Source organism: Rhipicephalus sanguineus, chromosome 8 (assembly GCF_013339695.2).
Source record: "Rhipicephalus sanguineus isolate Rsan-2018 chromosome 8, BIME_Rsan_1.4, whole genome shotgun sequence".
Lineage (NCBI taxonomy): Eukaryota > Metazoa > Arthropoda > Arachnida > Ixodida > Ixodidae > Rhipicephalus > Rhipicephalus sanguineus.
The window spans coordinates 166153109-166171467 of NC_051183.1; the positions used below are offsets into that span (position 1 = coordinate 166153109).

Here is an 18359-nt window from a genome sequence, read left to right on the forward strand (position 1 = left end):
ACCACGGGCTTCTGTCGTTTTTGAAGGTAAGTTCATTTTTACTGCATTTGCGCTCAATATTTGAGAACTATGACAAATGAAAAAGCGTGTTCCGTTGCATCACGGGCTGCATGTGTGACATGTTTCAGCAGTACGTGATTGCGGAATTTATTGAGCATACATGATAAGGCTGTGGAAACGTAAATGCACGTCATGGTTTCCGTCCATGTTCGAACGAACATGAGCGAAAACCGCATGTATATTTGTTAACCCAATTTCAGCACAATGACTATGTTTTTTTCTTGGCCGCTTGATGAGGTAGTTTCAATACATACGTTAGCTTAAGCTACGTGTGCCGCGTAAGAAGCAGTTTTAGAATGGGGTACGCAAAGATAGCGTTCGTTGGGCGCATATCCTATTTCCGCCACTTAACGTGAGTACGCAAGAGGATGGCGTGCGACGCATGCGGAGTAGCCAGTTTTACAATGGCATACGCAGATAGCGTTTGTTATGTACGTAGCGTATAATGCATGCGCAATGGCGATGAACGAACGCAAAGCTTTGCGCACCCAATTTTAAAACTACATTTTCGGAAGTTATGGCATGTGTCATCTGTTTTATTGTGTCACTGAAGTTTGTGGATGCGAGAATCTTTGCAGCGACAGCGTACTGGTTCATGGTTTCTTCCACAGTACTAGCTGCATGTAACGAGAGGCTGGTCACGCTTCTCCGTTAGTTGCGAATTTCTGAGGGCATGAATGTCAAAGACGCGTTTCACGGGAGGAGGTCGGCATTTTTTCTCAGTGCTGCCTTGACTATCTCGATACGCTTTCGGACTTCTGATTTATGCTTCCCCTACTCTGTTAACCTCCTCCTTTCTCGGTAAAGCCTGCAGCTCTTAGCAGAACCAAGAGGTTCTCTTGCGCGTCTTTTGTGCCTGGTTAAATATAGCAGGCTCGCTCTCTGTCGCCGTGCGGTGTTATCGAGTTTTCAACTTTTCACACCGTCCTATAGGTATATTAACAAATACTGAAATGATCTTTTCTACTATTTATTGCAGATGGTACTTGCCCTAGATGTTTAGAAACAAAGGCTACACCAACTAAATTATTACTTTCTTCTTTTTGATGGGCTGACTGACAGGTTTTAGTATGAAAAAAGATGGATGTAAAGAGATTGACATTTTCCTCTTTTCCTTGGAAACTTTCAAAAACAAAAGGTCACAGTTCGTAAAGCAGTTAACTTTTTTGAGCGTCTTTGTTTGTCGGCATCTTCAAGAAACCGCACTAGGGCTATTGTGCTAAAATATATTTGACGTGGAATGCTGCCCCATGCTGCTAATGGCACAACAACGTTCGTGTGTATGCTATTTGTAGTGTTCTTTGCAGACTTCCTGATGTGCCTAGTGATTTCCATCAAGTACCTGTCATGAAGCCATGTGTTCAGTCTGACTTGCCACACATTGTGATATTTTGACAATGTGTGGCGAGTCGTTGTGGCAATGTGTGGCAAGTGTGGCAGGCGTTGGCTTCAGCGACATTCCCTTTTCGACAATTTCTGTTCACTTCATCTTTGCGTTTGATTAAGTAAAGCTAATGAGTCGACGCTTACATATTGCAGAATGGCTGTGCCAGATCCTAAATTTTGTCATATTGCACTGTTAGTTGTTTGACAACAATTTTGCGAATGATGAATCATGCAACAAAAAGTGTTCTTGAAGGTTGGATACTATGTAGCTGCATTTTAATTACCGTGATATTTTGTATTCTTTTGCCGCTTCTGAATAACATATAGTCGCATGCTATATCTCATTTCGTGGTTCTTACGTTTCTATGCTGTACAGGAATCGTTGCTGTTTTACATAATAAATTATGACATGACCACTTTTGTCTGTGAATCTACTGAGCTATCACTCTGTAATAGTAATTACGGAATAAAGTAACTGTAATTACTATAACAGAGGGGGCTTCCTAAAAACGTGCACTAATATAATTGCATGCGCAAAAACAAAACAGCTAAAAGAAAAGAGATCCTGCATGACGTCTTAAAAACGTTTAGAAAACGTCTTTTCAAAGACGATGCAATGGGATATTTTTATTTTTAAAATGGGATTTTTTGCGACGTTTTTAAAACGTTTTCTCTAGATCGTCTTAAAAACGTTTAGAAAACGTCTTTTCAAAGACGATGGAATGGGATATTTTTATCTGTTTTAAAAATGGGATTTTTTGCGACGTTTTTAAAACGTTTTTAAAACGTTTTCTAGAACGTCTTAAAAACGTTTTTTAGATCGTCTTAAAAACGTTTTCTAGATGGTCTTAAAAACGGATTCTAGCCGGACATTAGACGAGATATAAAACGTTTTCTAGACCTTTAGCTTCTATTCTGTGACGTTTTCTAAACGTTTTTATCGTCTCGGATAAACGTTTATAAAACGTCAATTATCCGTTTTGTGCTACCTGGGTTATGAAGAAGCCAAAACTAGCAGTTCTTCGCTTTCTTCATTTGCATATGAGGCCGCACCAGTTCCTTGCTCTTTTCAGCATGCTTGTGCAAGAACACGCAATTAGAAAGCAGGTTTTCTTTTCTTACTAGAATGTTGCACACTCGCGTGTATGCGACTGTCCGCGCTGTAGCACAAGATTTTTTCTCTAAGTGCACTGTTTCCTCAACAATGCCTGGGTAAATGGCGTTGTTAAAGATAGCCTGAGGAACCAGATTGGAATAAGTAAAAAAAGATCATGAATCCACAATCATTATAAAAATTAATTTATTTAGTACCAAAAGGCTCTACATATACATATATGTATAGAGAAGTCGTGTTTCACATCTACTGTACAAACATTCAAGCGTCCCATTAGTAATCAAGAGCCCTTCCAACAAAAAATTAACAGGGAAAGTTCCTAGGCAGAACACCTTTCTTCATTATTGACAGGCATTATGCTACTGGACCACCAGGAACAGATGTCTTTACATGTGTGTGCTCTTTGACATGATGTGTATCTTGTTTCGATACGCAATTCTCTTGCTCTACACAATCTGTTACCTCACTGCTTTGGCAAGTTTCTCAGAAAGCTTGATGTTTACAGGAAAATAAAGTTTCACATCCACAAAAGGGCTTTCCCAATCAAGGTATGGGAGTGAATTTAGTTCTGCGCTTCGCCTTAAGTAAGCTCCCGAGCCTAATTTTACCTGTAGCATTGTGTGAGAGCTAATGAAAACACTTAGCTTGTTAAAAGTGCTCACTATGTAGACTGTAAGCAGGGGGCGGGTGCTCGAGCCGACGTTTCGACAAGTGCACTTGTCTTCCTCAAGGCTGGAACAGATTTCCTTAGCTCCGGATGCGCTCAAGCGCCGCCATCTTGGACTGATAACGTTGCAGTTTTGTGTACGCATCAAATAAACAAACAGTGCTACGGTGAACTAGCACCCAGAAAAACGCTTGGGCCGGTACATTCAACGTCTCATGACCATGATCATTTCATATTACGACGTAGAAAACCGGCAAAACAATCATTTATCAGCCCAAGATAGCGGCGCCCATGAAGCGAAAATAAAATCGTGTATATCCCTTTCAGTCACGAATTATGATGCACTGTCTGCAAATGCATCAAACTTCCATGGCATGACTTCAAGGCACTCAGTATTACATTTCAAGAAATAAAATGAAGGAATGTGTTGTTTTGTGTGAGTTACAGTAATTAATGCTAATTAGCGTATAATTAAATATCTAATTATTCTGCAATCAGTCAGCTTCAATCCTTGCATAAAAGGAACCAGCTATTAGGCCCAAAATGCATGCACAGTTTGTTTTTTTGTTGTATGCTTTTCGAGTGAAGAAAAAAAATACTCTTGACGTTGGTCTTGGAACGTCGCACGTCGAACGATCGTCGAACATGGTAGTGTCTCTAGCAAAGTAAGAATCTGCAGCAATATACAGCATAATGAAGTTAAATAAGCGCTAGTTGTCCACTCAGGAAGCCTGCACGAATGTTCACACTAAGTTTCAGGTCATTTGAAGAAACACGCGGTGCGTGATGCGACTTCGAAGTTGATGTGTACATATGTACACACCGTGACTGAAAGGGATATGCTACGTGCCCTCTCCACCACAACTGCCAGAGTGGGGGTGGGGGAGGGGAGGGGGGGGAAGAGTCCGCCGTGACGAACTGGGTGTCTTAAAGTCATAAGGAAGGGGGGGAGAAGAAAACGAACAAAAAGAGAGGGGGGGGGAGGGTGTACGTTTCGCTGAATGATTGTCAGTGGAAGCGCGTGGCATTTTAACAATAGTAGGTTCGAAATTCTATTGTTAAAATGCCACGTGCTTCCACTGACAATCATTCAGCGAAACGTACACCCTCCCACCCCCCGCTTTTTGTTCCTTTTTTTTCCCCCCTTCCTTATGACTCACCTAGTTCGTCACGGCGGCCTCTTCCCCCCTCCCCCACTCTGGCAGTTGTGGTGGAGACGGCACGGAGCATATACACCCGATAGCTAAGGAAATCACAGGCGCTGCGCCGTGCTCCCGACCGGGCTGCAGAAATTAGGCGCCTTTTCCTCTTCAAACCACTACCACCACCAAATCAGTTCCAGCCCTGAAGAAGACAAGTACCCTTGTAGTAACGTCGGCTCGAGCACCCACCCCCTGTTTACTGATTTCTTCATCACAAGCTTCCATCTTCCACTTCCTGCCGTTTTTTTTTGGATTCACTATGTAGACAGTCATTTCACCTCAGCGTAGGAAAAATTTATACAGTTCTTTGAAGCATATTGTGGCTTTGCAAATTCACAGTTCATCATCATCATCATTCAGTGCAGTTCTGCTTAGTTTGGCTGAAGCCAAACAAATGTCCCATGCTGAATATGCTTTAGAAGTTGAATGAAGCACCTCAAATCTTACATTTCTAGGAGCTCAGCCTCTATTGATGGTTTTTTTAGTCGCATGCTTTCATTATTGTTATTGCATACAAGTTCTGTTGTATTCCTTTTGTAAATTTATTCACAGATTTTCGCCTTTATTTTGTGATACATGGCCAATCTATCTTATGGTTACGTCACGTAAGATCTACACTTACTCAACTAAAAACCTTGCTGGAGTTTTACCACTGATACCATTTAGCCAATCTGTATGTGTACATAAATTCCTGTTGAGCACGTTCATGTTTTCATGAAAAGCTCGATGCTGCTGTCATTGAAAGTTAAATACAGCTTAGGAGCATGCACATTTTTTTAAAACAAACAACCCTAATCAGGCTTAATTTCGAATGGCAACGAGGTATGATTCCCACAATTAGAAGTGATCTTAATGTAACCAAAAAGACGACAGAAGGAAGCAAAGCCTGTTTTGGCTTTCATGGTGACTGGTTCCCTTTACTTTGTGTTAGCTGTAACACTCCAGGTACTAAAAAGATCAATTCAGTGTACTGGTAATTTACGATTCGGATAGGGAATACCATGTTTGTCTACAGAGCCCTAGCATTCCTAATCCCTGTAGAGACAGGGCTGCCTTTGCGAAATTATAAAATAAATGTACCATGCTGAATATGCTTCTGTAACAGTTACTAGTTTGTATTCTTTGCTGTCTCTTTTGTCCCACTCATGACAAAATGCACAATTTGGGTGTTTTGTGTAAGCAATGCAGTGACTGTTGGGTTCACAATGAAGAAAAGAGGGTTCATTTTCTCAATGCACCATGTTACTAAACAAGTAACGAAAACAAGTTTCAATGTTTTATGTCAATGAGCACCATTCAATTGCAAGCTTATAAGGGCACAAAAAAAATTCTAATGTATGTCCGGAGTAAATAGAACCAAAAGCCCATCTGACACCCAGCAGTCCATCACAAATGGCAGTAGGGTTGAAAACACTGGTGTCATCAGACTGTGCAATTGTCCAGCCTTGAACCAGCGTTGTCGGAATGTGCACAGACACTTCAAAAGTGGCACAAAATAGGCCCCAACCCTTTATGAATCCTATGCAGCGAAGCTGGCATTGATCAGTATGTACAAATCTAGGTGGAGGTGCTATACACAGGGTCATTTTGTTACGCTGGTTTTGATACATGCAGCCCACAGGCACAAGTTAAGAGCTAGGCTGGCCGGGCAGACACACGTGACGCAGATGAAAGCACTGCTCTGGAGACAGTCTTCGACTACTTGCACCAATTCTGGCATATGTGCAGGCTGAACAACGCTCACAGGTGCAACACACATCTGCAAACACGAGCCGATACCAGATTGAATAGCCGCAATGCATGCACTACCAGGCATTACTACTGTGTGCATCCTTGTTAACAGCATGGGACGGACAAAAGGAATGAACAAATGATGCGTAGATATCTTGCGACCCCCTCGTTCTTATATAGGTATAGCGACATGATCCTCGTCTAAACATACGGACAGCAATGTCACTTTCGAGGCACGTTGCTCCACACCTGAAGCAGCAACGAATGCTTGCAACTTAAGGAGTGACTTATTTTCAAGGCCAGATGCTTCAGCATTTTCATAATCTTAGACAATGTAACACCACATCTAGTAGGTTTTCTTGTGTTAAGAGCATAATGCTGGATTAGCTTGTACATGCTAATGAACAAATTTGTGTATGCACAAAGTAACAATGAAAGCAAAGATGACAAGGAGAGCAACACACACAATTTCTTTCAAGTGTTAGCATTGTGCTTTTATCTGTCCCATGTTTTTCGTGTTATCCACAGGTATATCAACACCACCTGTTGCCATCAGTGTGGCAGCAAGCAGCCATGTGGCAAGACTTGCTGAGCCACGAGGTATTGCTACTGCCGTACTATTAACACTGCTGCATGAAAATTCGTGGCTGTAAGTCATGTGTGTAGCTCCGATTATTGTGACCCAAGGACACCAGAAGGGCATGAGGGAATCTTGCTGCCTTTCCGGAAAGTGACATTAAAACCAGAACTTCCAAGGCATGTCACTACACACCTGAGGCAGCAATGAATGGTCGCAGCTTAAAGTTTGACATATTTGCAGGGACAGATGCTTCAGAATTTTTATAATCACAGACAATGTAACGTCACATCAAACAGCAAGAAAGCTAAACATCTGTTATGCTAAATTGCTTGAAGCAAAACATCACCGGATTCCAAATGTGGTCAAGTTCCAAAATTGACTGAATGAATGAATCTCTCCACACATTTGCAAATGTGAAAAGCACAGACCATAATTTGTTTCATTTGGGCATGACAGTATATTGAAAAGCAAATAAACTAGCACACTAATACCACACCAGTACAATGTGGTAGCGCTTCTGCAAAGCACTCAGTCAAGTCAGAGCTAACACAAAATGCACGAAATTATTCCGACAAAGCCGGCTTTCTATCTCCTGTTGGCAGCTTGTGCACAGAACTGTCAAACCCCTTGGTGGTCACAAATTGCACTTGTTACCAGTGGTGATAAAACATGTACTTTTGCAAGTTGTGTTGCCCCACTGAAGGTAGATTGGCGATTATTGTTGATGTACCAGCTACAAGCAGCGGGTCCTTCTCAAGGCAAGGAATGCAGCAGCAGCTTATCTGGGAACCATGCACCCCCTGTTCAGTCACCACTGCACCATTCGTGCTGCCTACTCTCAGTGGGCAGAGGTTGTTGCCTGCTTGTGACAAGTTTCAGGGTGGGCTCAGGAAACACGTATTGCATGGCCACAGTCTTTGAGTAAGTCACGCTAAACTGCCAGCAAGAATGCTCAAGTGCTATGACACATATGTATATCTAGAATATATAACTATACGTATGTATATATGTACACTGAAGCTTAAGAAGAAAAACATGTGCACTGTGAAGATGAAGTCACTGCAAGGTGTACCAATGCAGCAATTGGGCAGAGGTCAAAGCACAGCGCTTGCCAATCAACCCATCTTCTTGCTCCCAATCATTGAACACAAACAGAAACAGTGTTGGTAAGCCCTATGGGTTGGGCACAGAAATTTGCTCAAATTTTGTCTTCATCTACAAAGTCCCTAAAGAGTAGTGAAGCACAAACAAGCTACAGCCAAACTAAAATGTGTTCCTCATCTATGCTTTCACTGCTTTGTAAAATTTCAGTGCAAATGCAGCACGCACAACTGGCTTGAGGCCTGCACCAGTGTTGAGACGTGCAACCTCCACTGTTGAGTAAATAGTGCTCGTAAAAGGTGTCCCATCTGCATTGCACTTGTCTGCCGCTAGATGTGGCAGGAGGCAAAATTCGGCAGCAAATCCATGCACACACACACACGAGAGACAAGCAAGCCACAAAGAGAATAAATATGCGAAAACTGCACTAGGACATGCAGAGGCAGCCCACCAAATGGATTGTCCTTGTACAAATTAAGGGTACACACGCTCGAGGCCATTCAAGTTCAGCCATCCAGGTGCTAGTGAAGCACAGAGGCTCAACACAGTTATACCAACTACCCCAAGCCACAGCTGGAAGGTCTCACTGCAATGGGCCTTGATCCAGCCCACACTTGTGAACATTCACAGCCCATACAGAGTGTGCTTATGGCTTTTAAAGTAGCATACCTCGGTAGTTAAAGTGCATGTTTTGTCAAAGTCTGTTTTAATATTTATGACGACAGCTGATCAGAGATTAACCTGTTATAATACCACACACTGGATAATAAATTAGCATTTTCTTCAAGCATGTGCTCAAACAACCTGGATTTCTAGTACCCAATTTGTGCAAGAAGGATTGATTCTATATTTTCAGTTTGACTGGTACTGGCTATCTGTACAATCAATGCAACTTTTTCAGTAAATATCAGTGATCTACCCACAACTGAATAAACGTGTGCAGTCTGCCACAACATTGTTTATACTGCTGTGAATAAAGCTATTCCAATTTCAAAAAACAACTCAAAGCAAAGAAGAATACACAATTAAGTGCTTCACAAGCGCTACAAAATGCAGCTACCCCAAGACATTCATCACTTGGTTCGCCTCTCTGGATCACCTACTGTCCTAGTCCCCGACATGCTGAAAGGTGCCTTTCACTAGCATCGTCTGTCATACTATTTCAACAAATTTCAGTCACATCGCTGATGCACAACCGAGCGTGCCATCAACTTGGCCTTATTTCGTACAATAGAATAATACTTGTAGCGGCCCCACTGTAAATAGTATTTTACTGCTATAAGCATTTAAGTGCTAAGGAACCACGGTTTGTAATTAATGTATGCAATGTAATGGCACACTTGTGGTGCCAAGATTGAGTGGTTGCCTCGTGCAAAACAGGGAGAGATGCACAATTTGCAATGCAGATTTGGACATCTGGAGATCTCGCCTATATACTTTCTGGGATGTTACGAGGAAAAGGCTGAAGATAAAGTGCATTTATGAAAACTCTGGAAGAATCTATACAGGATGGAGCCTCCATGCGAAAGCAGTGGAAGAAGTAGAACTTGCTTCAAGTTGACAGCTTAAGTTGACTGCATAAAAGACAGGAGCTCTTCCTTTTGCTACAGGACAATGGTTGAAGACTCAGATCTCACAAGTGTGGCTAGTACTTAATCACTTGCTCATAGCTGGGATCGTTGAATTCGTGCAGCAAGGATGACAACGCAGTATTCGATGCATGTTGCGGTATGCGAGTCAAAGCTATTGCAAGGCGTGCAGGTTGCACAATCAATGAAATTTCAGCTGCTGGAAACCGTGACCACACAAAGCGAGCAAACATGCAGCTACTACCCGTGCAGGCTTTCTTTTCAGGTACTCCCACCAGCAATATATGCCAAATCAAATAGTGTACAGTAATTGCAGCACGTGTCCTTTTGTCAACACCTCGTTTTCGTTACCAGCAACTGTCGTCACAGAGCTTTCTTTTGAGTGAGAGCTCATTGCTAGAAGGCGTAGCACGTGCGAGCCCTTCGAGAGCACTCCAGAGGCTTTCCCGTTGCGTGGTCGTCACATACGCAGCGGTGTGGATATGTATCGTAGAATTGCTAGGCAACATCGGCAAGACAAGTGCGGCGTCGTCGGCGTAATGGAGAATTATCAGGCTCAACAAACTTGAACTCGAGGCAGGACGAGCGATTGATGCAGCACAGAAAAGCAGGGATTAAGTTGGCATCAAGTGGCTGCTTGGGAGGCTTTTCCCACAAATATTCCCTGCACGTCGTATCCACAAAAGATCTGCGGTCCCTGTGTATTGCATGGTAATTTCAGCTAGCTAATCACTCTTATTGCTTTGTACGTTGGCCACTACAAGTGCACTGGCCGAGTATGCTTACTTGACCAAACAAGTTGGAAGGCCAGGTGTGTGCAGCTCTCTGTGCTATGCCAACAATGAGTGTGCTCTCAAATTTCACACAAAAGCAGCATTTTACAGCACTGACATGTTTCGTATAAACGAGACGTGTGCACAGTTTACTAAGAGCGGCAGTCGACAAGTGTGTCGCGATGAATTCACCTCTAACGGCGAGACACGTGTTACAGACAGTGCCACTTCTTCACTGCAGTCCTCCACAGCTTCTGGCTGAATCACCGCATGGCCGTGACGGAAGTGAAAGCTGTCAGCAGGTCCCACACTCTACGCACTGAAGTACCCTGCCACTTTAGAAGAGTAGTTTGTTTCAAAGCTTCTTGTGGGGTAAACACTCTGTGGTAAACAAAATGTTCTTTCATTTTCACGTGCATAGCGCACACATTTCAAATAAACAAATTTCTACATGATTGTCATGCATGCAACGACGTAAAAGCTTAAACACTGGGAGCAGTCCATCAGAGTGAAACTGCGCACAAACTCGTCATAATGTTGAAACCAATCCGACGAAGTGGCTAATAAAATTTTGAGAGACTGCTATTATGTGACCCGATTTTGTGCACGGCTACCGTAGTTAGACTGAAAAGATGCCACGATGTCTTACAAAACAAACGCCTGCAAATTCTGAGTTTCATCAGCCATAATTTCTCCTCATTGCCCATACTTTTAAGAATATCAGAGGATGCACTTGTGGAAGCATTGTGCCCAGAAGGGCCATGTTAGGGTCAAGAGCACTTTTCTTCCACAGATTAAACAATTAGTGATCAATTATAACAATGAAAAAAAGAATGTGTTTTTATATCTTCAGTGCAGCTCCAAATAGGATGATACTATCAACTGCAGGCTGGAAGCTGCAAAAAAAAAAAAAAAAGAAGGCTGGTATTCATGCAACCGTGCTAATACATGCAGCCAGTGCAACCGCCACATATGAAAATGCACACATCGGAAGCTGCAGAACACACTCGGCAATTGACAGACAAGCAAGCTGCGGTATTCACCAATAAATAATGGGCCAAGGTGCGGCGGACTACAACTATCAATCGTGCCTCAAGGCAGACTCAATATTAAGTACATACTAAAGAACACGATGCACATTTCTCACTCCTGTCTCAATTTACTCATTAGGATATCGGTGGGGCTCGGCGATGCAACACGCACACAGAGTAACCGACACGAAAACCCTGGCAGTCGTAACAAAACCAGCCATTCTCACGAACAGGATTCACTTGTATGGAGCTCAGATTAAATGATCGGAAGTATCCCTATGCCACTGAAATAACTCACTGGGCTAATTTTTACTCTCTAATGCTGCATGGCCCTAAGAGTATTGCAAAATAAATAATAAACAAATACAACACACCAAGGTGTTACGTCACATTCTCGTGCTGTTCCCTCGCAAGCGCTCGACAACCAAAAAGCCAAACTCCGAAGGCTCTCGTGTGCACCGAGATAGTAGCTATCGAGGCAGTTCAAACATATTTTAATTGAACATTTTTAGGCTGCCTAGTGCTCCAGTAATGTACCTGAAAACAGGTTTCTTATAAACCAGATGTCTATGTCACCCGTAAGTAAATATGGCATGCGATGAGAAGACAGTGGGCAGTGACTAGTCGACAATGGCCATGTTTTCCCTAAGCTCACATTCTCACAGCCATTAATCACATCATCAATATTTACTGAAAAGCGCATCTCTGAAAGCACGACGTCCTATTGAAAGTACACTGCCGTTTGGTTACTGGGCGAGGCATGCTTTTCCTGGTTATGCACTTCCTGCAATTATTTTTCAAAGCAACACACCAAGATGGAACGCCCCCTTTTCTCAAGTAAAGGCCATCAAAAAACTGTCATGCCCAGTTGCGTTTCAACTGCAGTGCCCTACCTTCATCCGTGCCCTTCTGCGATCTTCGCTTCCGTGCCGACTGGAAATGCTGTGTGACACGAACCAAACCTTCTAACAGCTACCCTTAATGATTTATCTGTGTTGTCACAACACACTGCTGTTAGGTGGGCATTCAAGAACCAGGGCAAGTTAAGAACACGATGCATTCTAACAGGTTGCATGTAGGGGCGACTTGCCGACTCGTACGTGCCTCTTCAGTCTACCCTTTTATTATTCAGTGCCTTTTCTTGGTGCTGCTTAATAATCAACATGCTCAATGACTGTCTCTAGCAATTTTGACATCCACTGAAATGTGCCAAAAGTACAAAAAAAGAAAAAAAGACTACTGAAACTGCCAGTGAAGAAAAGACAAAAATTTGAATCTGTACTAGCACATTCCTTCTATCACAAACAAAGAGGGAAGTACTATGGCCGTGACGTAAATGCCAAAGAATCTCCCGAAGGCACCGGCCACCTACAACAGCCGCATCTCGTCGGTATGTCTCCTCCATTTGGGTGGCAATGCGACAGATGCAGTTGAAAACGTTGGCTTTCATAACAAGGTACGTTAGATGTATATTTGCTATACCCCCACATTTTGCTGCTCGACATGAAAGAGTGTGCAAAAATAACTTCCACCTAATCACGAGTTAGCCCCTGCTGTACCTATTCCTTGCATTGCCTAATTTCTGTGTGGTGCCAACATTGCCCTGCTTATTTTTTTTTTTTACTGTTCCGCGAGGCAGATTATATCGGCCCAGAATTGTTCCTTAAAAAGCTTGGACGATAAATCCTCAGTAGTAGGGGTCATACGGTTGAATAAGTAGGCTCCCAACAAAATGCCTTAAGCACAGATTTGCAATGGTGAACATGAAATATTTTGGCAATGAAAAAAAAAAAAGAATTCCCACTGTGCTTTGGACCCCTGAAGGTCATCAAATTAACAGCGCTGACCAACGGTACACTTATGAATGTTCAAGAACACTACTATTGCGTATTCAAGAACCACACAAGGTCGGAACTTTTTGAGGAAACTTTAAAGAGCTGTTAAGGAACAAAGCGACATATGCTCGAGCGTCTTTTCTGCCTGTACTCCCTTTCATCAATGTAGTTTCATCGTCAAGTTTTCGCTCTTCAAACCACGCATGCCACACCAGCAAGCCCAACAGTCCACATTTCTACAGTGTATGTTAGATGGTGTGAAAAGAAAGGACATCTCTTTCAATAACAACTGAATATGTACATTTTTAAATTGCACACAAACTAAAGATTTGTGAGAAAGACTCAGGCAAGGCTTTTAGCAAACTGGCCCGATTTTTGGGCTGCACAGAGATACCCAAACAAAATGCTCCCACGCTTAGCCAAAAACAAAACCAACCTGTTGAATTCTCATGGTGAATTTTCAACATCGCTAATAATTACAGAATATTTGGTGTTATCCTGACAAACAAAGAAAGAAACTGCTTATGTAGCCACTCCTGTACCAGCCACGGTAGACCAGCAGTATGTTAAAGAAAAAAGAAAAGACTACTTTGATATTCCAGGTACAAAACTGTCGCTAAAAACAATTCTCACTCGTTGCGTTTACTTTTACAGCGGACTCTCAAATATTCTGGAAACAGTGCTTCTAACAAAGCTTTGTGAAACTGCTGGTAAAAATGGCCTCAGCTCTCTCTTTGTCGCATATCAACCAAGTATTCTAAAACTGGTTTGATAGGAAAACAAGGGCTGGCAACCTTGGCCAAGGACCTGCCAAGCCTTGGCTCGTAGCTCCAAATTTTTGCTAGAAGGAGCTTAGGACAAAATGAATAAAAGCCAGCAGGAAACACAACACACAGTGTAGAGAAAACCATGGGACAGTCTGGCACTTACAACTCAAATATGGCACCAAATGTGGCGTGTGCATGGTGTTCACGCCCCGCAAAAGTTGAGTGGTCTGTGCAGCCAAATCAACCGGCATGCGCAAAGAAGGGCTACGTGTAGCACAAATCATGTTTTGAAATTCGTGCTTTGAACTAGACACGTGGTTTATCACGTCCCTTTATCGTGTTGCGAAGCATACATCAGCCAAACTGGCCGTTGTCTTAATAATCATCTCGGGGAACCCAAGGCCTCCCTTCCCGCGAATGACTGCGCTCATCCACCAAGACATTGCAGGCAGTGCCGGTGCACTCCTGCGTTTGACAACACTAGGATTTTTCGGTTGTGGGAGGGCGAAAACCCAGAAAGAAAAAACATTGGAAGCAATTCTACATAAAGAAATGGGGAAAAAAGTGCATCAGCGACACATCATTGCACCTGTCTGGTAAAGAGATGAGCTTTCTAAACGCAACGACAGCCAAGATTTCGTATATTGTGACGTGTGGTTGTCCACGCATTCGCAAGGTGGCTGCTGGCACGTAAAGTTAGCCTTTCCAGTATGCTTTTTGATCAGTTGTAAGTGCCAGCCTGTCCCGTCGATGACCTGCGTTTCCTGCTGGTTTTTATCCATTCTGACAATGTACCCACTAGCCCAGTCCAATGACTCGGTATTGAGCTTAGGACAGATGCACACTGCACGGTTGAATATCTGTTTTTATTCCTGTACTAGTTTTGGAGTTGTCTGGATGAAAAGACTGCAAACGTTTGTCAAAGCAATGTGCGGAAAAAGACCTTCAGAGACTACGAGGTTTGGGCAGTACACCTCAGTGCTTGCACACTCAGCAAGACACAGATCATGCCAGTTGGCTCCTACATCCGTGGTAGGTGTATAAGGCAGCACAGAACAATGGCACGCTGTTTAGAACGTAAAACTGGGCCTGTTCACATTATTGAGCCCACTCGGGCAATGTCCATTATAACATTCAGAAACCCTTCGTTACACATTACACTACAACAAAAGAAAGTTATTCGGCTGTCACATGCAACAATTCCTAGCACACAAGCACAGATGCCTACATAAGTTAGTGAATAAAAAAAAAAGGCACGCACTCGCACACATTTCCCAGAAAGGCTAATTTGGCACTATTTAAGTCCCTTATCAGTAAAATTAGGACAACAGAAAACCAAGGACCCATACAAAGTCATGCGCTCTCCAGCAACCATTGTTCTCGCAAGGCTCTACATCCAAGCAGTAACACCCAAACGGGTCGAGTAGGCTGTGAGTAAACTCTATGCCAAGATGCAGACCTGAAAGTACTGTCGCCATTTGAAAACCACCAACAAATAAAAAAAGCCCGAGTGCACTTAGACCATTTAATACATGCACAGTAACACGTATTGCATGTGGCAACAATAATGCATTTCAGCGGTTGCTTACGAGTAGAGCAACAAATTCGAGCCTCATGCGATCAATATTGCGGTTTATAACCAGCACAGCAACAGACAATTGAGTTCAAAATGTGGGAGGAATATGTAATGCTCTTTTTCTACACCAGAAATAAAAAATATATATATGTAGCAAATGGCCAAATTCAGGCTGCAGGCCATGCACACAGAGTCATGCTTGCAAGCAATGTGCAAGTGTTGTACAACTCTTAGTAACAGCTGCTTGTTATTTCTGCTTTCCATTTCAGCGCAAATTTTGCATTTCTATGAGTAAGAAACCCAAACAAAATAACACGCAGATGACTAAGGGCGGACAGCTCTAGCCCGAGTGATCTCGGTGCAACCCGTAAGGTAACCTGTGTACACCTGAAAAGCCGACCCAACCAACAAAAATTCCAGGGGTTGGATTTGCAATTTCCACACCCAAGCCAGCAAGTAACGAGCAACTTTCTGACCAACAACTTGGCTGCTGGTTGGTGGACACATTGCAAGGACCACCAGCAAACTAACGAGGGATCTAGCAACAAACTTGCGTTGTTGAGTTCGTTATGTCCTTGTCCAGCCTGCATGGGATTGCTCACGAGTTGCACGTGTCCGTGACTCGGAGAACACTTCCCTGCTCAACCAGGGTAGTTGTTCTCACGGTTGTGCCAAATGTTGAGTAACCAGAAAAGCAAGTATGCATCAGATAAAGTCAAGTCATTTGCACGCAAATTTTGCGTACTGGCAGTATTCAGTTAAATACGAGGTGATTACTATTTGCTCTCACATTAAAGAAATGTTTTCTTCCAAATAACTTGGAAGTACGAAACACTTTACGCAATGCCGGACAAGACAGTTCATATCATCGCATCATAACTGTTGCTCACATTTCACAAAATTACATTTTTTTTGTATTTCATTGCTGCAAGCAACTTGTTTACTTATTCGAGCTAAAATGAGCAAGTTATGAATGCAAATGCGCTAACAGAATTAATTGTTGACAATGCCACCTCTATGTGTAATTTGAGTGCAAGCTAACCCACACGTTCAGCAACAACTGTCACATACAACCAACGTCCATCAATTAAGCGGCGCTTTGTATGTAACACAGACTGCGTGCAAACACCACCGGCTTTGAGCATGCTGTCTGCAACCACGAAGGACGATGTCGACACAGGGGTTACAGATTAACACAAGGTTGCCAGTTGTGGCTTGCACGCAACCATGGTGCGTTCGTGACAGTAGAATATTTTTCCCTAGGCACGCAGCTGACGTGCCAGAGGAGCAGTTTCGCTTTTTGCAACAAAAGCGGCGGCGGGCACGGGAGTGAACAGTCGGTGGCAGTGGCCGATGCACTCTACCGCATGCCTTCATCCCGACGATCCGTTTGGACTGCTCTCTGGAGCTCACTTGAGTGACGGCCCCGAAGAGGAGTCGGTTTGAGTGAGCACGTTCCGTGCAGGCACCAAACCATCACCCGACCCGTTTCAGTGCAGCCTGAGAACCGAAAGAGCAGAATGAGAGAGCAGCCATCAATCAGGCTGTTCACACAAAATAGTGTCATTTCCTGGCGTCACTGCAACTTACAAAATGTGGTGAAGCATTAGGGATAAGGTGAGCATGGCACATACGGTTTTCGAATGGGGGTGTGGTGACAGCCCCTACGTTATGGACGGCGAAGGCAGCACTGCAAAGCTCGCAAAGACGACAGACGAGGACGACACAGACGTCTGCCATTTTTGTGAACTTTGCAGCCCTGCTTCGTCCTCCGTTACGAGCCTCTACACACTTCCCCAACTCGGATCCAGCACTGGCAGGAGCTCTCAAACCAGGGGCACGATTTGCACGCAACTGGTCGAGGCTCGCGCAAATGTTCCCCACTTGTAACCCGTGGACAACATGCCAAAACATCCATGATGGAGATCGCACGCGCAAGCTTTAATAGGGCCATTTACAGTGAGAAAAAGTGTATCGGTGGAAAAATGGAGAGGTGGAGTGAATTCCATGGTAATGTGGAAAAGCTGTGCGTGTTTGGTGCCAGAACGAGAATATCTAGGGCTAGAAATGCACCACTACAGTTTAAGCGGGCGGAACAGAGAACCTAGACACAATCGGTGCAAGACGCATTTGAATGGCTGCAGTAAGGCACAGAGAAACAGGATTGTAGCAAAATGACACGAGCGGTGCAGTTGGGCCACCACCGACATATGCTATGGATATTTTTATTGCATTTAACACGCATAATAAATACACAACCGCAAAGCCACACTTCAAGGTTTAAATGCACGGATATACTGATAGAGTACACGCGAGGACGACCGCCACCATAGCTCAATCGGTAGAGCATCGGACACACTATTCAAAGGTTGCAGGTTCGGTCCCTGCCAGCGGCAACTCGTCGTTTTGTCCCCTTTCATTTCTCCACATTTACATCACGATACTACAAATAACACATCCCCCGTACTTTCCTTGGCGTCCGTTAGTTCTTATTAACGTTGTGTCTAACAAAGAAAAGCGAGCCCTTTCGTTCAAGGTTAACTGGGCGTATCACCTGTTCCAGGATTATTTTTTATGGCGAAAGCAGTAACGAGATCACAACGGCCGCCAATATTGGCGGCGCAGTTGTCTGCCACTAGTGGTGCCACGGCCACCCCTGTCGATAACCTCAATCGCAAACAATGAGAAAAAAAATATTCAGGAATGAGCGGGATTTGAATCCAGGCCCTCTGCGTGGCAGTTGAGCATTCTACCACAGAGCCATGCCGGTGCTTGAAGCTCCATCGCAAAAAGACCTTATACAGGCTTTATGTCGGGTAATGAACACGTTAACAAATGTAATATAGCGTGGTAGAAGGGTCAAATAACAACCAGGCATCCCGCAATGCGAAGTGCATAACGAGTGGGCGGTTTAAAGCTTCCCACCCATTACAAACGGCTCAGCCAT

At 43.6% G+C, this 18359-nt stretch overlaps 1 protein-coding gene across 1 annotated transcript in view; it reads right to left on the reverse strand.

Annotated features, from left to right (window-relative positions):
- Nucleotides 1-5683: 5683 nt before the first annotated feature.
- LOC119402461 (USP6 N-terminal-like protein) overlaps nt 5684-18359 on the reverse strand; it is a 234042-nt gene continuing 221366 nt past the window's right edge. The window contains exon 16 of the mRNA XM_037669618.2: nt 5684-16912. The gene's annotated coding sequence lies outside the window, so the exon portion shown is untranslated. The remainder of the gene's footprint in view (nt 16913-18359) is intronic.